The 24,234-nt window shown below is 35.3% G+C and overlaps 1 protein-coding gene across 5 annotated transcripts in view; it reads left to right on the forward strand.

Annotated features, from left to right (window-relative positions):
- Nucleotides 1-24,234, forward strand: part of DCDC2 (doublecortin domain containing 2) — a 204,081-nt gene that overhangs the window by 173,387 nt on the left and 6,460 nt on the right. The window lies entirely within an intron of this gene.

The following is a 24,234-nucleotide window of genomic DNA, read 5'->3' on the forward strand; positions in this document are numbered from 1 at the left end:
AAAAAAAAAAAACATTAATTACCATGGTCAAATTTGTATAGTAGTGAAAACAAGGATTAGGTGATAACTAGGAATAGAAAGATAACATGTTTTGGAATGAAAGTGAAAAAAGAGTATTTTATTTAGGAAATTATTATTATTATTCCTTCAAATAAAAAAGCTAATACTTATATCAGCTTGTTATTTTCCCTTCATTCTCTGAAAAGCTTTGGGCTACTGTGTCCTTTTATCCTCCCTGAATTCCTGATTTCATATACTCTTGTAGGTATGTCCATTATTTTTCTTCTGCTTTGGAAGGTTCAGATAAAAAATTGCATGGCATAGAAATCATGAAAGATGATCGAATTTTTTTTTCCTTAATAGGAGTCAAATAGCATTCCTTATTATCCTATATCTAGGGCTGAAAATGAGTTGGTAAAGTGGAATATTATGATGTTCTCAAAACTGTAAAATTGGGTAGATATAGGGAAAATATGATTCCTTTCCTTCTGTAAGACTTAAAAAATCAAGGTTAATTCCCTTCCTTCTCTAATACATCTCTTTCTCATTTTGTTTTAAATTATAAAGGAATGCAATTTAAGCTCATTTACTTATTGGTAGTTTTTTTTTCCTTCTCTAAGCTCTGTGCCATGCTTACAGAAAAGCAACAATATACTTCTTTCAGAAATTAATTTGGGTTCAGCTTGTTATTTCTAAGGATTACTTTTAATGAACAATTATAAATTCTGGTTTTAGATTTTTTCCCCCTTGATTAAAGCATAACAATACAAAGGTTTAAGAGACTTGTGAAGTCATAATCCAATACTCTATTCTTTAGACAAAGACAAAGAATTCCATATGTATAAGTTGATAATTTTGAAATTTGGCCTAATTCACATTCCCAAATCACATTACTGAATTCAAATTCAGATCTTTTTATATCAGGTATTCATTCAGTGTTTTTTAATGCGATGTATAGCAAAGACACAGTCAAAAAAAGATAGTCCCTTGTCTTCAAGGAGCATTCAATTTACTTGGTGGTCTGGGGCTTTTGAGGTGGTGCAGTGTACTTAGAGTGTCAGGCCTGGAGGAGTCAATCTTTGTCAGGCCTGGAGGAGTCAATCTGATTTCAGACTCTTTTTAGTTGTGTGACTCTGGGCAAGTCACTTAACCCTGTTTGCCACAGTTATTCATTTATAAAATGAAATGGAGAAGGAAATAGCAAACTATCCCAATATTTTTGCCAAGGAAATAATGCTAATGGGGTTAGTTAGAAAGAGTTGGACATAACTGAACATCAGATAGACTGATAGAATGTGATTTGGCCAACACATAAGAAACAATAAGAAAATATGAGTAAAGATGAAAGATGTTGATCTTAACTTAAGTATAGGAAAAGAATCAGGAAAGGTTTCATGCAAAAGTTAACACAACTCAGTCCCTATTAGTGGAACTACTAAATCACCCAGAATGATCACATATTTTCAAATTCACACTATTTGAAGTTATGATTGTGTAAAAATGTGGCCTTTGTTTCTGACCCAATGGAAATATGAAGTGCAAATTGGAATAATGTGACCACTTCAAGGGGTTTCATGATTTGCACTAATTGGGACCTAGCTCTGTGCCTTATAGGATTCAAAGAATTTTACCAGGCAGAGCTGGGGAGAGTGCATTTATCAGATGTGGGGAAAAGCTTGTGTGAGTACATTGAGGTGTAAAAGGGCACAGTAAGAATGTGAAAGAGCTAGCATTATATTTTGATTGGAATATAGAGTACCTGAAAAGGAATAATGTGTAATGAAGCTGGAAAGGTATTTTGGAAGCAGGTTGTCAAAAGCCTTAAATGCCAGATAAAGGGATTTGTATTTTATAAATAATGAGGAGCCACTGAAGGTTTTCAGGAAGGAAGTAATATGGTTTGATATGCATTAGGAAAGGTATGTTTTAATTTTTAAAAGTGTCATCGATGTCTTTTATTTTAATGTCATATTCACACTTTTCCATCCAGATATATCCTTATCATGCTATATGGAAAGCTAAGTGATATAGTGGATAGACCTGAGGAAGACCTGAATTTAAATACTGTATCAGTCATTTAACCACTGTTTGCCTCAGTTTTCTCAAATGTAAAATGGGAGTAATACTCATATCTACCTCTTATTTTTTTTATAAGATCAAATGAGATAATATTTGTAAGCTATTCAACACAGTTTTGGGGAATAGTAGGTATTTAATAAATGCTTTCTTCTATTTTTCTTCTCTTCCATCCCTCCTTCATTGTTTTTCCTCTTCTCCCTCCCTTTATTTCCTTCCTTCCCTTCTTTTCTCCTTCCCTCCCTTCCTCCTTTCCTTCTTTTCTTCCTTCCTTTATTCCTCCCTCTCTTCCTTCCTTCTTTCTTTCCTTCCTTCCTTCCTCCTTCCATTCCTCTCTTCCTCCCTCCCTCTCTTCATTCCTGACTCCTTCCCTTTCTCCCTCCTTCCCTTCCTCCCTCACTCCCTTCCTCTCTTCCTTCCTTCTTTCTTTCCTTCCTGCTTTCCTTCCTTTCTCTCTTCCTTCCTTCCATTTCTCCAGTGTTCCTCCCTCTCTCTCCTGAAATTCAAATGCTCAAATAGCTCTATGACGACATTGATCTAGAAAAATCCCCCCATGCCTGTCATTCTATGAGATTCTTGTCTACATCCTCCCAAATGGTTAGGAAGTTAATTTTATCAGCTATATGGAGTTTGGATTGAAGTGGAGAAAAAATTAATATAGAGAGACCATTGGGAAACAGTAGCTCAAAGGGAAGTGTGATGAAGGCTGACCAATAACAGCAGCTAACTTTTATGTGCCCTTAGTATGTGCCAAGCCTTGTGAGAAGCACTTTACAGATATTATCTCTTTTGATTCTTGTAGGTGCAATTATTATTCCCATTTTACAGATGAAGCAACTGAGGCAAATAGAGGTTAAATGAGTTGCCTAGGGTCACATAGCTAGTAAGTGTCTGAGGCTGTATTTGTACTTAGATCTTCTTGACTCTAGGCTTGGCACTTTATCAATTGCATCTTCTGGCTGAACTCAGCCACTGTGAAAGAAGAAGAAAAGATAGGTACCAAAAATACTATGAAGTTAGGATCAGCAGGATTTGCATGTTTGGATGTGGGAGTTATGAGGAAAAGGAAAGAACCGAGGAACATTATGAAGTCCTAAAAATGGGGGGAGACTATGTAATCAATAGAAACAAACAATCTAGGAGTGAGAGAATATGATAATTTCTGATTTGCACATATTGAGTTTGAATAAACTAGGAAGATTTCCAGGTAGAAAAATGTCCACTAGGCAGTTGGAAATTTTGCATAAAAACTCAGGGGAGAACCTGGAATGAGCCTTGGAAGTTAGATTTGTAAACCATCTGACTATGTTGATTCTTCAAGTAATGGGAATAAATGAAATCAAAAGTAGATAAAAGAATTTTTTGAAAATCAGTTGTTATTGAATCAAAAATATAAAAATGAAACCTAATGAATCCCAGATTTCCTAAGACTCAAAAATTATGGCATTTCTTTACACAGTGGTTTGTTAACAAAGCAAAAATGAAATGCCTTTTTGTGCTATGAGGGTATAGGTAAGGGAAGGGGGATTGGTGACCAATAATCCTTATGCTAGATTGTTTTCCCAAAATAGTCTTATTTTTTGTTTGCTTTAAAATAATTATTGACAGTCCTAGTTTATTAAATAGAGCTATGTTTAAAAAAGGTGATTAAGAAAGATTGCACGAGTCAGAGATTGTCAAAAATTGAGTTTTAATGTGAAGGAAATAAAAGTGGCTAATAAATGGTCAAAATTTGTTTCTCCTTGAACTCTTCAGTTAATTGTTTCAAACATGACTCTTTGGAGGATTTTGTGGTTTTCTGTTGTTTAGTTATTATTGTGCTAATGAGACCTCGATGTAGAGTTCAGGCCACATTTGAGCTGGTGAGTTTTGTTCCAAATCATTGCCATAAGCTTCAGCCCTAATGTTGACTGGCAGGCTTATAGGTGTGTTTCATTGGTCCTAGGAGGAGATTGAGTGAGAAAATGAATTTATATTTTGGAAGGGAAAATGCTGCTATTCCAGTGGGAAGGAAAGGTCAAAGAACAAGTTACACTAATGGTATGTCAGATCAACAGTGTCCTCCTCAAATATCAGGTTAATTTCTGGGGACAGGTATTTTTATTTCCCCATGATATTTTTGCCATATGAGCCTATCTCCTTCCACAAGAGTAGACAAAGTGTATTCATGAATGGCAGCTAGGTGGTGCTGTAGTGGATCAAATTTTGGGCTTGAAGTCAGGAAGATTCATCTTTGAATTTAAATCTGACCTCAGATACTGACCCTGAGCAAGTCACTTCACTCTATTTGCCTCAGTTTCTTCATCTGTAAAATGATCTGCAGAAGGAAATGGCAAATTACACTAGTGCCTTTGCCAAGAAAACCTCAAAGAGGGGGCTCACAAAGAGACATACATGACCAAAACGACTTAACAACAACAATAGTCAAGGATGGGGTTATTGCTGGCTTTTTAACAAATTCATTATTATTCAAACTCTTTAGTTTATTTTAGGTCTAAATCACTGGACAGTGTATAGCATGGCACAAAAAACCTCATCATAGATATGTCAGGACTGGCTCTGCCTTGAGCTTCCATAAAGACTTTGCAAATTTGGGATCTCCTTTCTCCACCATGTAAACAAACTTACAATAGAATTCCTTCCTCTCTTAGGGTACCTTATCCCTCCTGTGAGGTTCAAGGCATTGATGCTCTATATGAAGCTTTTCCTAGTCTTCTGGCCAAATGTGTTCCCTTCAGACATCATACATTCCTAATTTTTGTTACTTTCTACTGTTCTTAACTTGTAATAGATAGCTAGATTGTGCATTGGATAGAATGTTAGATTTGGAATCAGGACGTCTTGAGTTCAAATTCTGCCTCAGACACTTACTATATGTGTGACCTTGGGCAAATCATGAAACACCTCTTACCTGCTATTTCCTTATCTACAAAATAGAGATAATAATTAGCACTACCTTACAGAATTGTTTTGAGGATCAAATGTAATAGAATTGTAAATCATTTTCAAACTTTAATACATAATATATTTGCTAATTATTATTATTAGTATTATAATATATCAATATACCAAGGATACACATTATTTGCAACTGATCTATAATTTAAAAAAATAAAACTTAGAGACTGCTTCAGTCTCAGAGAGGTAGAATGACTTTCCCAGGAAGATTTTCCCAGCTAGTAGGTATTTGAAGTAAAATATGTATTCAGGTCTTTTGGATTTCAAGTTCAGTCCTTTGTTCCACTATCCCATACTGCCTCAAAATTACATGTAGACTTTTATGTAAATGTTTTGCATGACTCTGTGTGTATAGCTTATATTGAATTGCTTGCATTTTTGGTGGTGGGAGGATGTGAGGGAGAGAATCTAAAACAAGAATTTTAAAATGAATGTTAAAATTGTTTTTACATATAACTGGAGAAAAATAGAATACTGAAAGCAAAAAAATCTACATCTAGTATTGTTCCCATATTTTTCTTACTGGACTGAATTGGCTCAGATCAAGGCCTCTGCTAGCTACTACCCAACCTGCCTATTTTCTTGAGAATTTAGCACAATAGTCTGTGTACATTAGAAGGTTAGATGTTTTTGTGGAATAGATATTTAATGAAACACTGGTCAGAAGAGTCTGCTTTTAGTGCCTTTGAGTTGTGGGCTACAATCAGTTTCAGAGTTGGAGAGATAGTTTAATGTTGGTAAATGCTATTGTTTGTTACTGCTGGTTGATACCCTCATAGTTCAATTAAATTCAAGAAAAATTTGTTTGAACATTTGTTATATGTGAAGCACAGATAAGATAGTTTGCATTAGCAGATGGAAAACTGACCTTGGAAGTCAAGAAAAAACAGTCTTGCCCCTCATATATATTGGTTGGGTGACTATGAGCAGTTCACTTAATCTTTCAGTACCCCAGGCAATATTCTGTGAGACTAAGTTACAGAGCAGGTATCCATCTGCATTGGCCAAGGATGTTTTTTCCCTTGGGCTCCCTATGTCAGTGAAAATTCAAAAGCTGGACCCCTAAATACTACTATTCTTCCCTGACAATGTGCCCACCACTGTTACTGTGAAGACAAAACCATCTAGTATTTCAAATAAGGCTAAAAATTTTTACATTTTACTTGCACTTGGGAGAAATAAATATAAAACACATATAAAGTAAATACAAAATAATATTGCCAGGATGGGGAAAGGAGAAGAGAGAACCAATTGGGGGAAATCAGGAAAAGTGATATTGTTGCTTGTGTTTAGTATTGAAGAGAGGGAGAACATTATGGAGAATAGACACAGAGAAGACAGCTGGGCAAAAGAATGAAGTTTGGAGAACTCATGTTATTTATGGAATATTTACAAAGTAGGTTAGTCTTGCCTGGAACATGGAGAAAAGGGGTACTATGGAAGTAGTCTGTGAAGATAGATTGGAGACAAATTGTGAAGGATTTTAAATGGGAATGGGGGAAAGAGAAGATAATAAGCATTTATATAGTATCCACTGTGTGCCAGACCCTGTGCTAAGTACTTTTTACAAACATTATCTCATTCGATACCTGCAAGATAGGTCTATCATTGTCCCCATTTTGCAGTTGAGAAAACTGAGATAAACAGAGGTTAAATAACTTTCTAAGGTCTTACAACAAGTAAAGGTCTGACACTGGATTTGAAATCCAGTTTTCCTGACTCCAAACCCAGAGCTATCCATTCTACTGCCAACTGCCTCAAAGGGGAAGGAAAACAAAAGATGAGGTGGAAATACAAATTCTATCTGTCCTGGTTTCCTTAAAGGTTCTAGAGTTTAAGTTAACATATAATGGAATGGGTAGATATGTTTAGGTATAATCATTTCATATATGTTACCTAATGAACACAGGTGCTGTTGACTGAGAAACCTATCCACATGATTCTTTGACACGAAAGTCAGAGTTGCAAAAACCTGGACTGGAAGACTCCTGCTCATTTGAAGTTTAGTTATCTTTAGATAGTCCTATGTTCCCAGTTGAGTAGTCAAGGAAGAAGCTTGCATACCTTAATGTTTGTGCTTCTTTCCTGTTTTAAAGAATTTCAATTAAATCCAAAAAATTTCTATTAAATGTTCCTGTTGCACCTATAAAGTAAATACAAAGTAATATTGCCAGGATGGGGAGAGGAGAGAAGAGAGCCAATGGGAGGAAATCAGGAAGGGTAGTGTGTTACTTGTTATTGCAAGATACTTGCTCGGATTGGAGATAACAAAAATGAAGAAATAATGATGGCTTCAAAGAGGTAATAGAGAGAATGTGACCAGTATACAAGGAAGTGTCACAAGTAGAATTGGGTCTAGAAGAATGTGATGGCAGTGAAGGACACATGCATAGAAATTCTTTGGGCAAGTTTCTGGAGACAATCATGTCTTGGCTAATTTTCTTGGTTCCACTGCTACTGCATGGCTATGGGAATATTGAGCATGTGGTTTTTTTGATTCTAGACTTGCATAGATGGAAATCTTTTAAATGGGAAAAGTTCAAGTTTTACCGGCACAAGGTGCTGCTTTCTTTTAAGCATAAACCTCCTAATCTACTTTGGCATTCCCAGTTGAACAAATGCCAGGCTAGCCAATGACTGTAATTGTAATGTGTTATTGTAGTGTAGAGCTTATCTGATCTGTTTATAAAGTGCTGTCTTACAGCAGAGGAGGCATGAAAAGTGTCTGTTCAGTTTACTTTAGGCAGGCTATTTCTTGAAAATAAGGATCAGGAAGGAAAAAGTACCATTTCAGGAACACAGACAAGTAAACACTTATACCTCTCCTCCCCCCAAAAAACCTCAAGTCTTACATTTTAGATTCATCACCACACTGGCTTAGTAACTAGAAGTACACAACAGAGCATACCCTAGATGATGCTAGTAGCTTGAATATTATTTTCTGTTGTTCTATTGCTTTAAAGGATCAGTTTGTGAGTTGCATTGTGAGTAGTCAAGTAGTAAATGAGAACTGGGATATGTTTCTTTTCTTTAGTGTTCTTGTATAACATCTCACACTTTACATGCAATTAAAGATTGAGAAATGCCTTTTGATAATGTTATGGATGCCTAATGACCACATGATCCACAGAAGTTATCATGTTTACTTCATTTTTTGCATGCTCAAACAGCCTTTAAACAATCCATACCTCAGGATGAATTTTATATTAGTCTGGGAATGGTCATGTCTCCAGATTTGTCCTTGGCTATGTCTTTGTTCACCATCCCTCTTATAAAATTTCTGAAGCATCAAGTCAAAGCTATATTTGACCAAGAATCTCCTCTACAATCTGGCAAACAAATGGTTATCCTCCAGTATGCAATTGGATGCATTGATTGAAGGGTAACCCACGACTACCAACCCATTCCATTTTTAGTTGCCTCTGGTTGATCGTAAGTATTCCTTACTTGGAACTGAAATATACCTCTCTGCAACTTTGATCCCAAAGGAGAGACACCATTTCAAGTCCTTGACTTAGAAACTCGTTGACACCACTTGCCCTGTCATTGAGCATAACAGGTTATCTATCTCATCCTCAAATTTCTAGCCAGGCTAGAAAGTTCATGGGTAATTAGAGATGGTACATGCTGTTGTAGAAATGATTTATCAGCTTTCAAAGAGTGTCCCTTCAGAATTAAACTTAAGGGTAGCTATGACCATAGATTTGTACATATACCTTCCCATTTGGAAACAATGTTTGTTTTCCAGAGATGGATGGATTACTCAAATACAGGAGCAAATTTTTGACTGCTTTGCATTATAAATGAGTCTATTAAATGTAATAAGCATTGGTCACATATTATGTTCAGGTCATTATGATAGCTTCTGGGTATACAAGCTTTATTTTATTTTTAATTTGTGAAATAAAACAAGCATTTCTACAACATAGTACAATAAAAAGATGCAAACAGATAAAACATTTTGTGATATTTTATCTGTTTGCATCTTTTTATTGTACTATGTTGTTTTTGTGTCATTTTAGTCACAAAATTGTGACCCCCCCCAATTCAGGCTTTTCTTAGCAAAGATATAGGAGTGTCATTTCCTTCTCTAGCTCATTTTATAGATGAGGAACTGAGGCAAACAGGGTTAAATGACTTGCTGAGAGAGGGAGAGGAAAAGAGGGAAAAGGAGAAAGGGGGAGGGAGAGATTGGGGGAGGGAAAGATAGAGAGAGAGGGGAAGAAAGGGAGTGAGGGAAGGGATGAGAGGGAGAGAAACAGACAGAGAGAGAGATGGAGAGAGAAACACACACAAAGAAAGAGAGAGAGACAGAGACAGGGAGGGAGAGAGACATACAGAGAAAGACACAGAGAGACAGAGAGGCAGAGACAGATACACAGGTAGAGATAGAAAGAAAGAAGGGACGGGAGGGAGAGACACACACACAGAGAAACAGAGACAGAGAGAGACACATGCATAACACAGAGATCAGAAAGGGAGAGGGAGACAGAGAGAGACAGACAGACAGACACAGACAGAGAGAGATAGACAGACAGAGACTGAGGGGAGAGAGACTGAGGGGAGACAGAGAATGAGGGGAGTATGAGACTGAGAGGAGAGATAGAGAGGAGAGAGAGAGAAACGCACACACACAACACAGAGACACAGAGACAGACACACAGAGAGACACAGGACACAGAGACATAGACACACAGAGGCACAGAGAAAGACACACACAGACAGAGAAGGAGGGAGGAAAAGGGGCAGGAGAGAAGGAGGCATCAGGGCAAGGGCAAGAGAGAGGAAGGAAGGAAAGCAGAGAGGGCAAGAGGGAGAGGAGATCAGGGCTAGCTTTGTAAAACTGGCAGTCATCTGTACCTGGCTCCAGGCATGATGATGGATACAAACATCTGAGTTAGCACTCAGTCCTGTAGCCATTCCCAACTGCCTCTTATCCCAATGCTGCCTTTCTTTTATCCTCTAGCATCTGCCTTGAGCAAAATGTTGAAGTAGGCAGAGCATGTTTTTTTCACAGTCCCATCTCTCCTTTGAGGTTCCTTTGCCCTGAGTTATGTTAACATCATCATGATAAGAGAATTAAAGTCATGAATAAAAGGTATCCCTTCCCCTTGTTTTGCACCAAACCTACCCCCCCCCCCCTGTTGTTGACTAACTGCCTGAGACCTTTCAGGACAAAATTCTATACTACAGCCCTTTCTCACCTCTTTCTAATCACATTTACTTGTCCTGTGTACCACTATTTCAAAGCCCTGTTCAAGGCAATATAGCATGGTGAGGTTTATTGGACTTGGAATTAAAAGACCTGAAATGGCGCCCCACATATGTGGTTTACTAGCTATGATCCCTCTATATTTGTTTTCCTCACCTGCAAAATGCAGATAAAATATTTATATGAATTATCTAATAGGGTTGTAGTAAAGAAGTACTTTGTAAGCTGTAATATAAATATAATCTGTTGCTATTGGTAACAGCAAACGAATATGGAAAAACTAACTCATCCTAATGGTTAACATGTTATCTTCTCAGGTCATAGGTACATTTTTTAACAGGACCTTTTAGAGTCATTCCCTTAATCCAAAAGAGTAACTCTAAAAATTAAAGTGACAAATGCTGAAATGGGAAGATAGGGAATATATTTTTGATCAGCTAATTCTATTTTCCATCAGCAAATTTGTTTGGTTTTATGCAACACATTTCCTACCTTGACTTGCTGCCACTGGCCTCGCCCTCCATAAACTCCAAAAACAGATCACCTGAAATCTCATTACTACACAAATTGAATCATTGTTGATGGGCAACACCTTCTCAACTCACCCTTGTTATCTCTCTCCTCTGATTGGAGGACTGAAGGATGAAATATCAAACTCCTTCCAAAATCTTTATCATGATCTCATAACCTTTTAAGGAACCACATTTTCTGTTAGCAGCTCTGTTTCACTTCAGCCATTTCTTTCTCTTATTTGTATCTCCAATTCTTAGCACAGTGTCTGGCAAATTGTAGGTGCTTAATAAATATTTATTTGTTGAGACCCAATTGCAATTGTGCCACATAAACCTAGTTTTATTTAATAAACAATTTTTAAGTGCTTACTGTGTGCAAGGTACTGTGCTAATCTTTGGAGATTCAAAAATGGAAAACATTATATTCAGGTTCAAGAGTTGATTATCTAATAAGGGATTGGGACTTAAATAGATAACTAATAAAAGTTAGAAATATTTAAGTATGTAGAAGAGGTCAAACAGTAGTCTAAGAAATTAAAGGTCCTAAGGGTCGTTTCTGATTGGGGTGTGGAGAGGGAAGAATTAGGGAACTTTCATAAAAGGGGTAGCATCTGAATTAGGCCTTGAAGGAGGATGTCAATAGGTGGAAATGGGTGGAGGGAAGAGTTCATTCCACTCATATGGCTGATAATGCCTTTGTGTAGGACCTGCCTTGCTGATCCCAAGCTCTTGTCTTTTACAGACTTCTGCTCTGATATACTAGTTCTCACTAAATCACATCTAGAACTAATGATGAGGTAATGTCAATTGTTGATTCCCTTGTGTATCATCAGCAAATATCCATGACTGGCATTGGTTTATGGACTTTGGGGTGATGGGTCAGTGATGAGGGTAAATTTATCACAAGACCTACAGGGCTTTCTGACAGAAACTGTCAGAATAATCAACATTTACTTGTAAACTGAGAATATGTGACATGAAAATATTTTGCAAAGGACTTAAGTATGTCAATGCAGTTTTTACAGGGTCATTTTTTTCAGACTATGACTCCACTCTTGTATATTTGGTGCCTGCAGACCAGACCCTTTGCAGTTTATACAAAACTTTCCTTATTTATTTATTTATTTATTTATCTATTTACTTACTTACTTATTTATTTATTCATTCATTCATTCATTCATTCATTCATTTATTTATTTTTGCTGAGGCAGTTTGGGTTAAGTGACTTGTCCAAGATCACACAGCTAATTAGTGTTAAATGTCTGAGGCTGGATTTAAACTCAGATACTTCTTACTTCAGGGCTGGTACTCTATCCACAGTACCACCTAATTGCTCCCTTTCCTTATTTTCTTTAGCAAAAAATATCCAAAGGGTAAAAATGAGGAAAAATCTATTAAAATAATGAAAAGTGGAAACTTATTTTAAAAATCACATCAAGCTTGAGTGAGAGATCTTAGTTTCCATGGAAAAACTGTGTGATGGTTTTAGTCATTTTAAAAATTATTTTCAACATTTATAATCTTGATGGAGTGATATAGATGGATGGAGTGAACATCAAAAAACTTAGCAAAATGGTAGTGCCAAAAATGTTAAAAGAATCTCCAAATTTAGAAGAGATTGTCAGTCAAACTTATTTGGGAAGATATTGAAAGAATTTAAGCAAGAGGTAATAATTATTTGGACTGGAGCCATGACCATGAAAATGGAGAAGAGAGGGCCCTGTTTTGAGAAAAATTGTGCAGCTAATAAAAAGACAAAGAAGAAAATGTAGAAGATCACTAAAATCTTTTGAAGATAAGTTTCTGGAAGAACGGTGGTACCATTGACAGAAAGAGAAAGGCAGGAAAAGAGGGCACTAATCTGGGCAAGAAGATATTAGTTTTATTTTTAGACACATTGATTTTGAGAGGTTAGTGGGATATCCAAGTGGAGTTATTTTCTACTTCATGATTATGCTTCATTATGAATGGAATAATATATATCTTAAAGTTCAACCATCCTTTCACACTCACCTTATCCAGAATTGAACTAGTAATCTTTTTTTGGGCTGGTTATATATATTTGGTCGTAATCTGCATTAGAGGTGATAATTGAAGCAGAATGTAGAGCAAAAGAGAGCTGATGACAATCCCTAGAAACATTATAGCATATACTGTTTTTGATAATGGAAAATCAGAAAAAAAATTTATATAGTTGAATTTTCCTTTCTTTTTTAAAATATGTGATTTTGGCCATTTTTTCTGTGTTTTTCTGAGCTATTTGACAGTCTGGACTCATGAACTCAGAATAGTGTTTTCAAGCACAAAAATTTAAATATAGAGGATTACAAAGGAAACAAATAATATTGAAATGTGGTTGTCAAAATATTAAACTAAACAAGTTCACAGTCCTTGAGGTAAGAGCTCATATTATCTTAAGGAAAAAAAAATCCTGTTTTTCTTCACATATTGTCTTGTTATTTAAATAATTTTGGAAAGCTTGATTTAATGAAGTGGTGCATTGTAGATATTTTCTTATCTGAAGGTGGCCAGATTGGACTAAATTACCTCTCATATCCCTTCCATCTTTAAATCTCAGATCATATGAAACTGAAAATATAGTCATCTATTTTATATTATCATTGCTGTTTCCTGTACAATGAATATCATTAGGCCAATAGACAACTGGGGTAAAGGATAGTGAATACAACTTTGTTAGACTCTAGTGAAGCATCATCATGATCATCATCATCATGATAATAATTTTCCCTTTAACCTAGTTAAATATTAAGTTATCTTTTGTTATACCATAATGACTTATAAGTAAATTAGCTTAGATTGAAATATGTGACATTAATATCTTCAGTAACAAAGAAGAAAAATGCCTTAAAGTATATACACATAAAAAAAATCTTACTGATTTATAGTCCTTGCAATGATATGTCTTTCTCTGATAATGTGGCTCTTAATGAACTGTGCCATGGTGATGTAATTAAGATAAATCTTGTCAGACTGTCTTTGTAGCCAATAGCTATATTGCCACTAGGAAGCCCTTTCCTTCCTCTCTCAGCTTTCATTAAATTATTAACTTTTCCCCCCTCCTTTTTAGATAAAAATCTAGCATTATTTTATTTTAAGATCACTTTTATTAGATGTTTTTTACATTAGGAATTTTGCATTCTGAAAATTTTTTCTTTTTTTTATTGAAAATGCTGTCTTTTTGGAGAATTAGGCTATATATATGTTTAGAGAGATATTGAATTAGAAATTAAGTGATACAATTTCATAGAATTATGAGTCAAAGGGGATGATTGGGATCGTCCTTTTTGCTATATGGATAAGTTTTCTTTAGACTTTACGTCCAGACTTCACTGGGCAGCAGTGTTTTGGAAAGAATATTAAACTTGAATTCATTTTATCGACAATTCACTCATTCTCTGACTTTGGAAAAGTATGTTAACTTCTTTGAACTTTAGTTTCCTTATTTATGTGGGGAGATGATAATAATTGTCCTAAGCTATTGCAGAAGGTTTTTACAGGAGCAAATAGCATAAAGTGTATGTGTGTGCATGTGTGTGTATACATTTATTCATACACACATGGTAACTATGAAGCCGTCTACTAATGTAAGCTATTCATATGCTCATTCCTGGTCTAAGGTAGTAGTTTAATTCTACAAGGGAGCATTTTAATTCTTTAGTTCTACAAAAAAAATTAGTGTAGAAAGGACCTGTGACTCAGTGGTTGCTTCTTTTTCTTTCTTTTTTTTAAGTTTTAATGTTTTTATTTTCTCCAGTTACATGTAAAACAACTTTTTATATTTGTTTTTTAAATTTTGAGGTGTAGATTTTCTTCTTTCCTTCCAAGACTCCCTACCCCTTTGAGAAGGCCCATGTGAAGTTGTGCAAAACATTTTCATAAAAGTCATGTTGCAAAAGAAATATCTATCTCACACTACCACAAAAAACTCTCAAGAAAAAAAAAAAGACAGTATAAAAAAGTATGCTTCCGACTATGTTTAGACACAGTTAGTTCTTTTTTTGGCTGTGGACAGAAGTTTTATCATAAGTCCTTCAAAGTAGTCTTAAATCACTGTATTGCTGAGAATAGCAAAGTTATTCACAATTGATCATCCTACAACATTGCTATTACTATGTGCATAGTACATTTCACTTTGATTGAGTTCATGGAGAACTTGCCAGATTTTTTTGATCATATCCTGCTCATCATTTCATTGAACAACAATATTCTTTCATAATCACACATCACAATTTAGTTAGCCTTTCCCTAATTTATGGCCAATCCCCTCAATTTCCAATTCTTTTCCCGAGAAAAAAGTTGATTTCTTTTTATTCATAAAGATTCTTTTACTTTTTTTTAAATCTTCTTTTGGGATTGTTAGATCAAACGAGATACATTTGAGAATTGAGGTATTCATCAGAAATCTTGCTTCAAAATTCTTTTAATAATTATTATTGCTCACTGTATTTACCACTATTTATTTCATTCTCTCTTTCTTTTCACCCTTTTCTTCTTCAAAAATGTTTTGCTTCTGACCAGCCCATCCCCCAATGTGCCTTCTCTTTTATTCACCTTGTCCTTTTTCCTATTCCCTTCCCTTCCTACTTTCATGTAGAATAAGATAGATTCCTACATCCATAATGAATGTGTATGTTATTTCCTTTTTGAGCCAATTTTGATGAGAGGTTCATTCACTCCTTTACTCCCCTTCTTCCCTTATTATAAAGACTCTTCCTTGCCTTTTTTTGTGGAAGATAATTCATACCATTCTAGTTTACCTTTCTCTTTCTTCCAGTATATTCCTTTCTCACCACTTGATTTTGTTTATTTTTTAAAGATATTTTCCATTCATATTCAACTCACCCCTTTTCCCTCTGCCTATACACCTTTTAACTGCCACAATAATAAGAAAGTTCTTATGAATACAAGTATCATCTTTCTATGTAAGAATGTGAACAGATTAACCTTGTTAATTACCTTATGACTTCCCTTTACGGAAATGCTTTTGTGCTTTTCCTGAGTTCTGTATTTGAAAATCAAAATTTCTATTCTGCTCTTGTCTTTTCATCATGAATACTTGAACGTCTTCTACTTCATTGAATGTCGATCTTTTCCCTTGAAGGATTAAGCTCATTTTTGTTGGGTAGGTAATTCTTGAATGTAATCCTAGTTCTGATACTTTAATGTAGAAGCTGTTAAATTTTGTGTTATCCCGACTGTGGGTCTACTATACTTGAATTGTTTTCCTTCTGGATGCTTGCAATATTTCCTCTTTGTTCTGGGAGTTCCAGAATTTGGCAAAAATATTCCTGAAGTTTTCATTATGGGATCTCTTTCAGGATCTTTTGATAGGTGATACTTGGGTAGGTGATAGGTGATAGGTGGATATTTGCAATTTCTATTTTACCCTCTGATTCTACAATATTAGTTTTCCTTGATAATTTCTTCAAAGATGATGTCGAGGCTATTTTTTAATCATTATTTCAGGTAGGTTAATAGTTTTAAAATTATTTCTTTTGGATCTCTTTTCCAGATCAATTGCTTTTACAATGAGATATTTCACATTGCATTATTTTGGGTTTGCTTATTGTATCCTGATTTCTCATAACTCATTTGCTTTCTTTTGTTCAATTTTAATTTTTAAAGAATTATTTTCCTTTGTGAGCTTTAGTATTTCCTTTTCCATTTGGCCAATTTTGCTTTTTAAAGCAATCTTCTCATTAGCCTTTTGTATTCTCCTTTTAATCATTCTCATTACTCTTCCCAATTTTTTCCTCTACCTTCCTTATTTGATTTTCAAAATTCCTTTTGAGCTTTTCAGTGCCTGGAGACCAATTCTGTTTTTTTTCCTTAGAGGCTTTGAGTGTAGGAGTTTTGACTTTCTGAGTGTGTATTTTGATCTTCCTTGTCATAATAGTAGTTTTCTGTGGTTAGAAACTTTTTCTTATTTCCCCAACCTATTATTTGGCTTTTAACTCTTTGTTAAAATAGGGTAGGATAGAAGGTATAATGTTCCCAAACTTAAGGGGTTTTGTGCAGCTGTTTTTAGAGGTCCTTCTAGGAACCTGTCCTGTAAGCCAGCAACTCCTACTCACGTCAGGGTGTGGGTAAAGCAACAGAGTCCTGCCTCAATGCCAGGAAAAGGCCTCTTCCATCTCCCTCTGACCAGCTGTTGTGGCCCCTGTATGGAAGTTTCAGTTTAATGTGCTGCAGTGATGTTCATTGCCAAAGGGCAGTCTACCAAATGATGTTTTTTGGGTGTTTTTATTTTTTTTGCTTTAATCACTCAAAAAAATTGTGAATCAGCATCATGATTAGGAAGTAGCCACACTGATTAAATCATGAATCCTTGAAGTGTTCAGACAAGTAGGAAGATTGGCATCTCTAGAGCTTGAATTCTAATTCTAACTTGGTTACTCTATGACTCCAGGAGGTCATTTAATTGGCTATATGTCAGTTGCCTATCTGTTAAATGTGGATAACATATAGTTAGAGATGGAAGCGATCTCAGAGGTCAACATTTTATAGATGAGGACGCTGAAGTGAAGAGGTTTATACAACATCATAAAATATGCAAGAAGTAGAGCCCAATTTCAAACCCAGGTTCATAAATTCAGCATTCTCAGTTCAGTTGTTTGTCTATCCCTTGAATCAGATTAGACATAATAATATCCATCTTCTTACCTTAAAGTCTCTGCTTTGCCACTAAAATAATTTACCTTCCTTCTATCCCTGCCTCTGTTTAGGACACTTTCCTTACAGCTATCCAGGCTTGAAACCTTAGAGTAATTTTTTATTTTCTTGCCTGTATATCCATTTGATTGCAAAATCTTATATATTCTATCACTGTGATCTCTCTCACAATCCCTGGTCTATTATCAGTCCTTCATCAACTCTTACCTGTGCTATTTGAAGAGTCTCCTAATTAATCTCTTGGTTTTAGTAACTTTCCTCTCTAATTCATCCTTAAATAGCTGTCCAGGGAAAATCATATTACTCTATTTACAAATTCATGTAGCTCCTAACTGCTCATAGAATAAAATAAATTACTTAATTGGGCATTGCAAGCCCTCAATAGGGTTCTGGCATATTTTTATAGCTTAATTCCATACTTCAACCCTTTATACATGCCATATTTAAAGAATTATAGGATCATAGATATAGACTTGGAGAAGTTTCCAGAACTACTCCATTTCACTCCTCTTATTTTACAAATAAAGAAACTGAGACCTAGGAAAGTTAAACTGCAGTTTAACTTGATCACACAGTTAGACAAGAGTCATAAATGGAATTGGAATTCAAGTCCTCTGACTTTAGAACTAGTATCTTGCATGATACTATCTCCAAACTGATTAGTGGCAATTTTAAAATGTTAATATTCCTCTCCTTATTTTGGATGTCCAAACAGGTCATGCTCAATGCATAAAATGCATTTCCCGGCTACTCTTGCCACTTGCATAATCTTTTGCTTTCTTGTTTAGATCCAGTTTGGGTGAGCATTGTGTGAACTGGGATGAGTCATGTATGTTTCCTGGGACCCAATTTATCTATCTGAAAAATGAGACCATTGGATTGGATGACATCATTAAGAATTCCTTTCAAATCTAAATGCATAAATCCTTTATGATCCCTTAGCCAAAATTATCTGCAGCCCCATATTTTTTTTGTTTTCTTGATCTTTTCTTCACTACTATTACATTATAACTTATTTATTTATTCATATCTCTCAGAGTATAAGCTTTTTGAGGGAAGAAGCTCCATTGTTTTTCATCTTTGTATTCCCAGAATTTAGCAGAGCATCTTGCATACAACAGATAATTAAGAAATGTTTGTTGAATGAACAATTTGAATGAAATTGTACACACAAATATACACAACATATATGTAATATTAATATATATCTGTATCTGTATATACTTGTTATTCCAATGTAGATCATGAGAACAGTATAGAATAGTGCATAGTCTAGACATGGGCTTGGAAAATGAATTTGAATCTTTCCTTGGACACTAACTATTTTAGACAAGTCACTTAATCTCTCAGCTTTAGATGCCTTGTGACCTTTATTAGTGGAAGGAGTTTCTACATTGATGTCATCACACATCTTTGACATATTGACAGATTTTATATAAAAATGCATAGTATATAACCTTAAGGAGGAATCTTTTTGTGTGACATTCCTACTCCATCTTATCATAGTGGAAAAAAATATTGGATTGTATTTGGAATTAGGGAACTTGGGGCTGATAATGAATGCTAAAGCAAACAAAAAGGGCTTAAAATTTATATTGAAAGAAAGAGAAGGATCAAAGAAGTGATAAGATTGTTATTTGAAGTTGATGAAATGATGATAATAGAGCAATGAAATTGATAACATTTTATCACTGTAGAAATTCTTTCTTCTACAAGTGAAATAATTGGATTCAGTTCAGTGGCTATAGACGAAGTCCCATTCTCCTTAATAAATCATAGTATTTGTGAGGCACACCAAAGGAATTTGAGTGAAAAGAAGAAAATTGGGTTGCTTTTCAATAATTTTCTTACCTATAATTTCTCTTTTGGCTTCTGTCCTTCACTTTGACCATACAAAGGTTTGTTCTACTGTGGTCACACTCCCCATAGCAAAAAGACTGTCCTTTGACTTCTTTATAAATGATCAGGCAAGTATAGATTTTTCTGGATATGTGTGAAAAAAAAAGTAGTGTCCCTTCTGGGGATGGATTGATTGATGTGCACACTGGAAACATCTTTAATAATTGAATGCCTCCTTCAAAGGAGATTACACCAAAAAGCATATTGCTTTTCATTTATTCATTACAAATATGTCATAGCAATGTTTTTGCCTTGAGTTGTTAGGACTGTCGTACCAATATATTTTGTGCAAGACCTGAGAAATTTTAAAGGATTATAAGTCTTTTACCTAATCTTACTGCTTTATTCAGATTGATCAGATCAGACTTTTAACATATCCTTGAATTTTTGGAACTAGAGCTAATGAGATGTGGCTTCCCTGAGGACTAATCAAATAGCTGTACTAGGAAAATTTCATAGAAATCATCTGGCAAAAGGATAAACTAAATAAGGTTGTTAATAATTTTAATGATTTTTAGCCAGATGAGGAAACAGAAGTATGAATTTAGGGAATGAATTGACCATAACTGGTTTTCAAAAAAATTTCTTTTCTTTGTATTAAAGTTAGCCATTTATAATTTGCTCCTGGCAAGATGTAAAATGAAAGACAAGAATATATTTGTAATAAGGTGAAGTATTTTCTTTTATAATTTAGAATGCTTTATTTCTTGGTACCTTTCTCTCCTATGTCAATGTGCCCATATGATTTTTATTATCATTTTAAAAATTTAAGACAAGTTCAGCTGTTAAGAAAGAAAAATAGATTTTTCTTCTATTTTAATATGAATAGTAATATGTAGAATTTCATGCTTATTGATGTGATAATAGTACATTTTCTCTTTTTCTTTCTTCAGTGCTTAACACGGGTACACATTAGTTGCTTAACACATGTTTATGCATTTCTGGGTTCTAGCTAGACAATTGTACTGTCAATACTCAGTAAAATAAAGTTTCAGATATTTCCTGTCTTATTGTGGTCTAGTTTTTGGCATGCAGAATATTTTGTTCTCAATGGGATTTCAATGGAAGATGGCATAAGAGGAAATTGTAAAATTCTGTACTTAGCATAGATGATAATAGGAGTGTGAATCTGTCCAGGTTATCCTTGGAGCCACCTACTTATTCTTGGGTTTCTTTTGATTGTTTGTGGTCAACTGCTTCCCTACCACAAATGTATCCATAGTTGAATGAAAATATAGAAGAGAATTCTTCAAAGATTTTGTATGCAAAAAATTTAGCAGTCTGGAGGGAACCGAGTGGTTGATCTCAAACCTTGCACTTCTGGGGAAACTAAAGTTGTAAGCCTTGTCCAAGCGATGTACGGTATTTGGGATCATTTCTTGGGGATGGTATTAGCCTTCGTCAAGTTACACTGTGTGCACCTTCTATCATCAGTTTTGTACAAGTGGAATAAGGTTAAAATGAACCTTATGGACTGCCTAGAAAGAACTCAAGAGTTCATGAAATAGTAAACTTAAGTCTGATTGTCACTTATGGAAAGGTGGAGGGAGTCTTAACCTAAATTTACTTGGAGATTTAAAAAAGGACTTTAGATGGGATGATAGGCTGATTTTATGGATTTATAAAAAGCCTTGAGGCTATTTTATTTTATTTTTAAGACTTTAAAATAAAGTCTGATTATCACATGTGGAAGGAGAGTTTATCATGGTTTTACTTGGTGTTTGGAAGAAAGGACTTGAGGTAGAATGATGGATTGATTTTATGTATGTATAAGAGCCTTGAGTCTATTTTATTTTATTAAAAAAATTGAAACTTTAAAATTATATATATATTCCTAATGAGTACTGAAGCAAGTTTTAGGGTTCCTAGCCACAGATTTCTTTAAAAATATTATCTCTCTCAATTGAAAAGTAATAATTTTCTTTCATTATGCATATTAACCTGATAACATTCTTTATCCTTGGCTCTTTGAAATCATACCTTTGTGCTTATCATTGTGCTGTGAATGCTTTTAAAGTTGTTAGTTTTTGCATTATTGTTAATAGCATAAATTGTTTTTCTTGTTCTGCTCATTTCACTCTGTGCCAGTTTGCAAAAATCTTCCTAGATTTCTCTAACATTGTTTCTTACAACATTTCTTATAGGGGAAGGGGAAGGAATAAGCATTTAAATAAGCATTGTGCGAAATGCTTTACAAGTATTATCTCTTCTGATTCTTACAAGAAATATTTGGAGGTAGCAGCTAGTATTATTCCTATTTTACAATTGAGGAAGTTGAGTTAAAATGAGTTTAAATAACATGCCCAATTCATAAAACTTTGTATGTACTCTGTGAGTATCTGAGGTTAAATTTGAACTCAGGACTTCCTGAATCCAGGTCCAGCATTTTCTCCACTGTACTACCTAGCTGTGAGCATGCTAAGATTTCATTTTGTTCATTTGTCCTCCTTTGGCTATCTCCGTCTCCTCTTCTGATGGTACTGAGTTTCCTGTTTTCTTCTCAAGTCATTGTAGAATATCCATTCTACTCCATCCTTCCACTATGTAGGGTCTAAAGAGATCACCCAGTTTTACCAAGTCCTGAGGATCATGGTGACTGTATCATATTAATATGATGATGATAGTTGTGTTTACATAGTAACAGTTAGATGAAAACATATGTAGTCTAATTGTGCAGATATTTTGTTTCTATTATGCAGACAGCCTGGCATTTGGAAATAGTTGCCTGGTTGATAGTCATAGTCTAGGATAGTTGGGTGTTTGAAGAGGTGTCACTGATAGCTGTCTCCTTTATCCTCTTTCTCCAACTTTTCCAAGTCTGGGAATCCTCAGATGGATGATTCACTGCCTCTGGGAGCTCTTTCCCCCCTGGCCTTCCTCCTTCATCTGAGCTACTTGAGTACTTAGATAGCTTGATGAGATGAGAGCACAAGACCTTATTCCCTTCAATGAGATAGGGTACTACCAGGTCTTATCATCTGCCCCATGTTTAGGCTCTGGAGTCCTGATATTGTTGTCTGATTTACATATCTAACCTAAGAAACCCTGGCTCCCTGAATTTTTAGGATTTCCAGGGTTTTTTTACCTGCTCTGAAGTTGGACACTCTCTCTCTCTCTCTCTCTCTCTCTCTCTCTCTCTCTCTCTCTCTCTCTCTCTCTCTCTCCTCTCTCTCTCTCCTCTCTCTCTCTCCTCTTCTCCTCTCTCTCTCTCCTCTCCTCTTCTCTCTCTCTCTCTCTCTTTCTCTCTCTCTCTCTCTCTCTCTCTCTTCCTCTCTCTGTCTCTGTCTCTCTCTCTCTTGACTTTTTCTATATATGCTAGTACTGTCTTGCCATTTCTATTTGTAGCATTAGGGCTTAACACACTACTTAACACATAGTAAGCATTTATCAGATGCTTTTTTATCATTCATTCATTCACATTTTCAGTTTTCATCAATTTAAGTATTTTGAACAAACTTGACAGCATTTCATTTAGTATCTGAAAATAGAGATTAGTAAATCAGATAACTGTCTCTCTCTCTCTCTTTTCCTCTCTCTCTCTTTCTGTCTGTCTGTTTCTCTCGATCTCTGTCTTTCTCACTTTCTCTGTGTTTATGATGTATTCTCTGTGTCTATCTCTCTGTGTCTTTGTCTATCTCTCTGTGTCTCTGTTTTTCTGTCTCTATTTCTCTTTGTCTCTCTGTGTCTCTGTCTCTCTTCCTCCCTCCCTCCCCCATGGCTATCTCTCTGTCTTTGTCTGTTTCTGTCTGTCTCTCTGTGTGTCTTTGTCTCTTTCTCTGCCTCTGTCTCTATCTTTGTGTTTCTTCTTGTCTATCTCTCTGCCACTCTCTCTGTCTCTTTGTCCTCTTTCTGTCTCTGTCTCTTTCTCATTATATCTCACATATGAATTAAATTTTGTAGAGGTCATCTGCTATAACGTTATTATTTTGTAATTGAAGATACTGAGGGCCCATAGAGGTTAGTGACTTTCTAAAGGCAACAAAAGTAGTAACTTGGATATTATTTCATTATAATTTGAATTGTTATATGAAATTAAATGTCTGATATTTTGGGCTTATATTTTTTGAACAATTAATTTTTTTAATCAGAACAAGCTGAAAAGAAATGATGAAAAGTTCATAGTCTATTAATAAGCATTTATTAAGCATCTCCTATGTGCCAGGCACTGTGTTGTTCAGTTGTAACCTATTCTTAATGACCTCTTCTGAGGTTTTTCTTTGTAAGATATAGAGTGGTTTGTCACTGCCTTCTCCAGCTCATATTTTTAAACTCAGACAGGATTAAATGACTTGCCCAGAGTCTCACAGCTAGTTAGTATTTGTATCTGTAAGGTCATCCTGAATTCAGGCCCAGAGCTCTAAGTCACCTCATATACTAAGATACTAAGTCACCTAGCTTAATTGTATTGGGCCTGTACTGAGGTGGTGGCAAGATCAGAAGAGAGTAGTGGGCATATTGGAGAGATGTTGGTTTGGCAACATTGAATAAGGAGGGGAGGAGAGAGGGGAAATAAAAGAGAGAAGTGGGGTAGAAGGGAGAGGGACAAGGAAGAGAGGGAGGGAGAGGGAAGGAAGGACGAAGGGAGGCAATGAAGATAATGCCAACTTGTGAGCTTTGTTGAAGGGAGGGTTGGAAGAATCTGGGATAGGTTTTTGGGGAAAAGATGAGCTCAGTTTTGGACATATTCATTTGTAGATGCTTATAAGACTTTCAGTTTGAGATGTTTGATGCAGAGGTTATGGTTTCATAGAAATAAGTAGATAGGCAAAAAGATAGGTAAATGGATATTTTCATTTTCTATATGGTAATAAGAAGTAATGTGTTTTAGTCATTAGACAACTGGCTTTAGAGTTAGGAACAACTGAAATCAAATGCCATCACTGA

The sequence above is a fragment of the Antechinus flavipes genome, chromosome 1, assembly GCF_016432865.1.
Source record: "Antechinus flavipes isolate AdamAnt ecotype Samford, QLD, Australia chromosome 1, AdamAnt_v2, whole genome shotgun sequence".
Classification (NCBI taxonomy): domain Eukaryota; kingdom Metazoa; phylum Chordata; class Mammalia; order Dasyuromorphia; family Dasyuridae; genus Antechinus; species Antechinus flavipes.